Below are 6,367 nucleotides of genomic sequence, written 5' to 3'. Positions count from 1 at the left end.
CTTCCGAGACTGAACCAGGAAGAAATAGAAAATATGAACAGACCAATCACAAGCACTGAAATTGAAACTGTGATTAAAAATCTTCCAACAAACAAAAGCCCAGGACCAGACGGCTTCACAGGCGAATTCTATCAAACATTTAGAGAAGAGCTAACACCTATCCTTCTCAAATTCTTCCAAAATATTGCAGAGGGAGGAACACTCCCGAGCTCATTCTACAAGGCCACCATCACCCTGATACCAAAACCAGACAAAGATGTCACAAAGAAAGAAAACTACAGGCCAATAACACTGATGAACATAGATGCAAAAATCCTCAACAAAATACTAGCAAACAGAATCCAACAGCACATTAAAAGGATCATACACCATGATCAAGTGGGGTTTATCCCAGGAATGCAAGGATTCTTCAATATACGCAAATCAGTCAACGTGATACACCATATTAACAAATTGAAGGATAAAAACCATATGATCATATCAATAGATGCAGAGAAAGCTTTTGACAAAATTCAACACCCATTTATGATAAAAGCCCTGCAGAAAGTAGCCATAGAGGGAACGTTCCTCAATATAATAAAGGCCATATATGACAAACCCACAGCCAACATCGTCCTCAATGGTGAAAAACTGAAACCATTTCCACTAAGATCAGGAACAAAACAAGGTTGTCCATTCTCACCACTATTATTCAACATAGTTTTGGAAGTTTTATCCACAGCAATCAGAAAAGAAAAAGAAATCAAAGGAATCCAAATCGGAAATGAAGAAGTAAAGCTGTCACTGTTTGCAGATGACATGATACTATACAAAGAGAATCCTAAAGATGCTACCAGAAAACTCCTAGAGCTAATCAATGAATTTGGTAAAGTAGCAGGATACAAAATTAATACACAGAAATCTCTTGCATTCCTATATACTAATGATGAAAAATCTGAAAGTGAAATTAAGAAAACACTCCTATTTACCACTGTAACAAAAAGAATAAAATATTTAGGAATAAACCTACCTAAGGAGACAAAAGACCTGTATGCCGAAAATTATAAGACACTGATGAAAGAAATTTAAGATGATACAAACAGATGGAGAGATATACCATGTTCTTGGGTTGGAAGAATCAACATTGTGAAAATGACTCTACTACCCAAAGCAATCTACAGATTCAATGCAATCCCTATCAAACTACCACTGGCATTTTTCACAGAACTAGAACAAAAAATTTCACAATTTGTATGGAAACACAAAAGACCCCGAATATCCAAAGCAATCTTGAGAACGAAAAATGGAGCTGGAGGAATCAGGCTCCCTGACTTCAGACTATACTACAAAGCTACAGTAATCAAGAGAGTATGGTACTGGCACAAAAACAGAAATATAGATCAATGGAACAGGATAGAAAGCCCAGAGATAAACCCACACATATATGGTCATGTTATCTTTAATAAAGGAAGCAAGCATATACAGTGGAGAAAAGAGAGCCTCTTCAATATGTGGTGCTGGGAAAACTGGGCAGGTACATATAAAAGTATGAAATTAGGACACTCCCTAACACCATACAGAAAAATAAACTCAAAATGGATTAAAGACCTAAATGTAAGGCCAGACACTATCAAACTCTTAGAGGAAAACATAGGCAGAACACTCTATGACATAAATCACAGCAAGATCCTTTTTGACCCAGCTCCTAGAGAAATGGAAATAAAAACAAAAATAAACAAATGGGACCTAATGAAACTTCAAAGCTTTTGCACAGCAAAGGAAACCATAAACAAGACCAAAAGACAACCCTCAGAATGGGAGAAAATATTTGCAAATGAAGCAACTGACAAAGGATTAATCTCCAAAATTTACAAGCAGCTCATGCAGCTCAATAACAAAAAAACAAACAACCCAATCCAAAAATGGGCAGAAGACCTAAATAGACATTTCTCCAAAGAAAATATACAGATTGTCAACAAACATGTGAAAGAATGCTCAACATCATTAATCATTAGAGAAATGCAAATCAAAACTACAATGAGATATCATCTCACACCAGTCAGAATGGCCATCATCAAAAAATCTAGAAACAATAAATGCTGGAGAGGGTGTGGAGAAAAGGGAACACTCTTGCACTGTTGGTGGGAATGTAAATTGATACAGCCACTATGGAGAACAGTATGGAGGTTCCTTAAAAAACTAAAATTACAACTACCATATGACCCAGCAATCCCACTACTGGGCATATACCCTGAGAAAACCATAATTCAAAAAGAGTCATGTACCAAAATGTTCATTGCAGCTCTATTTACAATAGTCAGGACATGGAAGCAACCTAAGTGTGCATCATCGGATGAATGGGTAAAGAAGATGTGGCACATATATACAATGGAATATTACTCAGCCATAAAAAGAAAAGAAATTGAGTTATTTGTAGTGAGGTGGATGGAGTTAGAGTCTATCATACAGAGTGAAGTAAGTCAGAAAGAGAAAAACAAATACAGTATGCTAACACATATATATGGACTCTAAGGAAAAAAAAAAAAGGTCATGAAGAACCTAGTGGCAAGACGGGAATAAAGACACAGACCTACTAGAGAATGGACTTGAGGATATGGGGAGGGGGAAGGGTAAGATGTGACAAAGTGAGAGAGTGGCATGGACATATATACACTACCAAACGTAAAATAGGTAGCCAGTGGGAAGCAACCGCATAGCACAGGGAGATCAGGTGAGTAACCAAAGAGCTTATAGTAAAAATTAAGCTTACATTTCACTATAGACCAGGTAATAAATTATAGACTTCTTGATTCTTATGTTTCCTTGAACCTTTTAAACTTCCTTCATATTTATTATCAATGACACACTCTCTTCCTTTGGCGTCTATGACACCAGATTCCCCTAGCTTTCCCCCTTCCCTAGTTGCTTCTCAGTCTTCTTCTGAATCTCTTTCTCCTCTGTAGGACCAGTAAGGACTGGAGATAAGGCTCAGACATGAGCCCCTTTTACTTCTCCATCTACGTGTTCTTATTATATGATGTCAACAATTCCCATTGTCTTAATACAATTTATATGCTAATGGTTCCCAAATTTATATCTTTAGCCCTGGCCTCCTGGCTTACCTCACAGACTGCCTACTTGGAATCTCCACTATATGTCTAATTCACATATCAAACTTAAGATGTCAAAAAGAAGAAAAAAAAGAAAACTCTGGATTTCCTCTCCAAGTCTTTTCTTCTACTACTCTTTCTCATAAGAGTAAATGGTACCACTGCTGTAGGACACTCTCAGTCAGAGGTCCTTTGTAGGCCTGAAGACCACCCAACTCTCACCATGTAATTAATTACTTTTTCCTTTCTTGTGGGAAACAAGAGGAATTAACCAACTGTAACTAATCTATTGCTCTGTAGGTAAACACATGAAGACCTGGATGCCCCATTCCCAAAAGATAAATTATGCATTTTGCCATCAGGGAAGAAAATATGCAATGTTTACAAAATTTCTACCCAGAAAAAACATTTCTTTGTCCAGAAAGTAAGCTTGTTCTTTAATAGAATGGAGGAAACTACATCACCGTTAAACTGCTTTGATTGAGGTAAGATGATTGTGATTCGCTGTCCTGGGAAGGTAATAAAAGAGAAGAGAAGTCCTTTTCCCTTTTAAGCAGGCCCCAGTCACACCAACTGGCAGTCCCAAACCTTTGGCATGACCTCCAAGACCCCTACTACATCGTCACTCCTTCTTTCACAGTATCCCAGCCACACTGGCCTTCATTCAGCTCCTAGAATTATCCAAACTCTCTTGCTTCTGTGCCTTTACATATTCAGTTTCCTCTGCAATGCCTTCTAGACACACACACACACCACACACACACACACACACCTATAGAGGCAGGCTGGCTAATTCTTATTTAGTCTTCAGGACATAGCTTCTACATCATTTCTCCAGAGAAGTCTTCTTTGACATATTTATCCTTATCCCTAGTTAAGTCAGCTACTCCTGTTATATTGTCTCATAGCTCCCTGTATTTCTTTATAAAAATTGTAATTTTATAAGCATTTATGTAATTTTATGTTTGATATATCTGTATATCTAGACATATATCTCCACTGGCCTCGAAATTCCAAGAGGATAGAAAATTCCCCAGAACCTCACAAGGTACCTAGTTCATCAAAGTAGACACTCAGTAAATACTTGTTGAATGAATGGATGAACAATAGATAGAAAGTCAATGAGGGGGTTCCTTCAAACGGAGGGACAGCTCTTCAATGGAGTCACACCAGGATGACAAAACCCAAACTTTCTCAACACAATGGCCTGATCTGCCTCTGAAATCTCAAATTTGCAATTACCCTTATTCCTCTTCCTTACACTTCGCCTATGCTCACTGGTGTTTCCTCTCTCCTTCATGCATTTTAAGTCATCCATGTCCTTAGTCCTTAACTAAATATCTTTCATTCCCTTTCCACAGATCAATAAAGTCAACATTAACACTCTGTGTGCCCTCTTCCTTAGTTTTCCACTTTCCTGGGTCAGTATCCAGTCCAAAGGATTCTCTATCCTCCATCTCGATTTCCCAGTGACTACACTTAACCTGCAAAGTCCGTAGGAGAAAATCAGTGAAGCATGCAACACACCACAGATCCATTCAATTTCTCTTTGGGTCTTTGCTCCATTCAATGATACTTTTACTCTCCTAGCCATTCCAAACTCTCACCTTTCACATATTCTCAATAATATCCTCCATATCATCTATTAAGGCTGCTCTTTAGAACCACTTGAGGAGTTTTTAAAACTACAGTGCCCAGAAATACTGATTTAATTGGTCTAAGCTGGGACTCAGGCATCAGTATAGTTTTTTAACTTTTGGGTGATTCTAATCTACTTAATAGGAGAAACATTCACTTTTGCATGTAGATTTCATGGGGTGGTCTTCAAGAAAAAATTAACCTTCTCAGTGAGGTTATGAGTTTATCTTCAGGTACTATAGGAGAAAACTGATAGCATCCTTGTGGATGTGAGAAACCAAACTGGAATTGAAAAAGCTACAATCTTTTCCCCATTCCTACCTATAGGGTATTGCCCTTCCTTCTACTTCCCTCAGAGCCAACAGATAAGGATGGATGAGAAAATAGTCCAAATTCAGTGAGTGCCTGAGGAAAGGGGGCCCAGGACTCCATGATGGAAGTGTTTTAGGGGTGGGGAGTGACCCGTAAGAATTAAGGAAAGAGGAAAATATTCCCTTGTCATACTTCCTTAAGTTCTAAACCAGAAATCACAAACTGGGAATTCCCTGACAGTCCAGTGGTTAGGACTCTGCACTCTCACTGCCAAGAGCCTGGGTTCAATCCCTGGTCGGGGAACTAAGATTCCGCAAGCCACGGGGCCACCGAAAAAAAAAAAATCACAAACTGGCAGCTGCAGATCAGGATCCTATCTACAGATGTTCACCCCCACTGTGCTTTTTTATAAATGAGAAATCGGGACAATTCACTTGAAGATCCTGATTTTTTTTTAATGTTTTCCAGATATCTGACCACAGTGGAACCACATTTCTACAGGGCAACAACTATCTGGTGCTGAGTAGCATTCATCCTATTCTAAATGGAGTTTGCACTCTACACTTCATCCCTGGCCTGCCCTGCCTACTTCATTCATTTATTATACCTTCCTGATACCTATAAATGTTTAAGTTTCCAACTGCTAGCCTAAGCCGTGAAGCTTTGCCCCACCTCATGCTGGTCAAAGGAGCAAATTAGCCAGACCTAAAATAACAATGCCTGATCCCCCTTGCCCACTACCCAATCCACCCTCAAAACAACACTTGGACCCTGTGTGGCTTTAGAACATTCACCTGAAGCTTTCAGTAAAGAACCACTTAACCTCTCCCTCAGGGTCCAGTGTATATGTTGCTATAGGAAGATTGCTGCTGATGGATGCAGAACTGAGAGACGGGAACCCTGTTCCAGAATCACTAGGGAGACATTTCATCCTGAATTTCAAAGTGATGAGAAGAATAGGCTGAGAAGTGACTTCTCAACTAGAGAGGAAGGGAGTATGACCTCCTGACTTTCTTCTTCCCAGAGGTGAGCAAAAGACACTTCCTGTGTGAAGGAAGGACGGGGGCATTATAACTGACCTTTTACTACCAGGCCTCTAGAATGAATGGCTCATGTCCAAAGCTTTCACTTCCTCACATCTAGCCCCACCACTCTTCTGAAACTGCAGTCTTAAAAGGTACAAATGTCCAGACACAGGGGTCTTTACTCTGTATTCTCGTTCTTGTTGCAGCATTTGACATTACAGAATCCTCCCTACCCTTAAGTTTCCCCCTTTTCAGCTCTCATTAAGTTGCACCATCCTAGTCTTCTTCTCATCTTTCTGGCTC

The sequence above is a fragment of the Balaenoptera musculus genome, chromosome 1 (assembly GCF_009873245.2).
Source record: "Balaenoptera musculus isolate JJ_BM4_2016_0621 chromosome 1, mBalMus1.pri.v3, whole genome shotgun sequence".
Classification (NCBI taxonomy): Eukaryota; Metazoa; Chordata; class Mammalia; order Artiodactyla; family Balaenopteridae; genus Balaenoptera; species Balaenoptera musculus.
Note: the sequence above shows the minus strand (reverse complement) of the source record.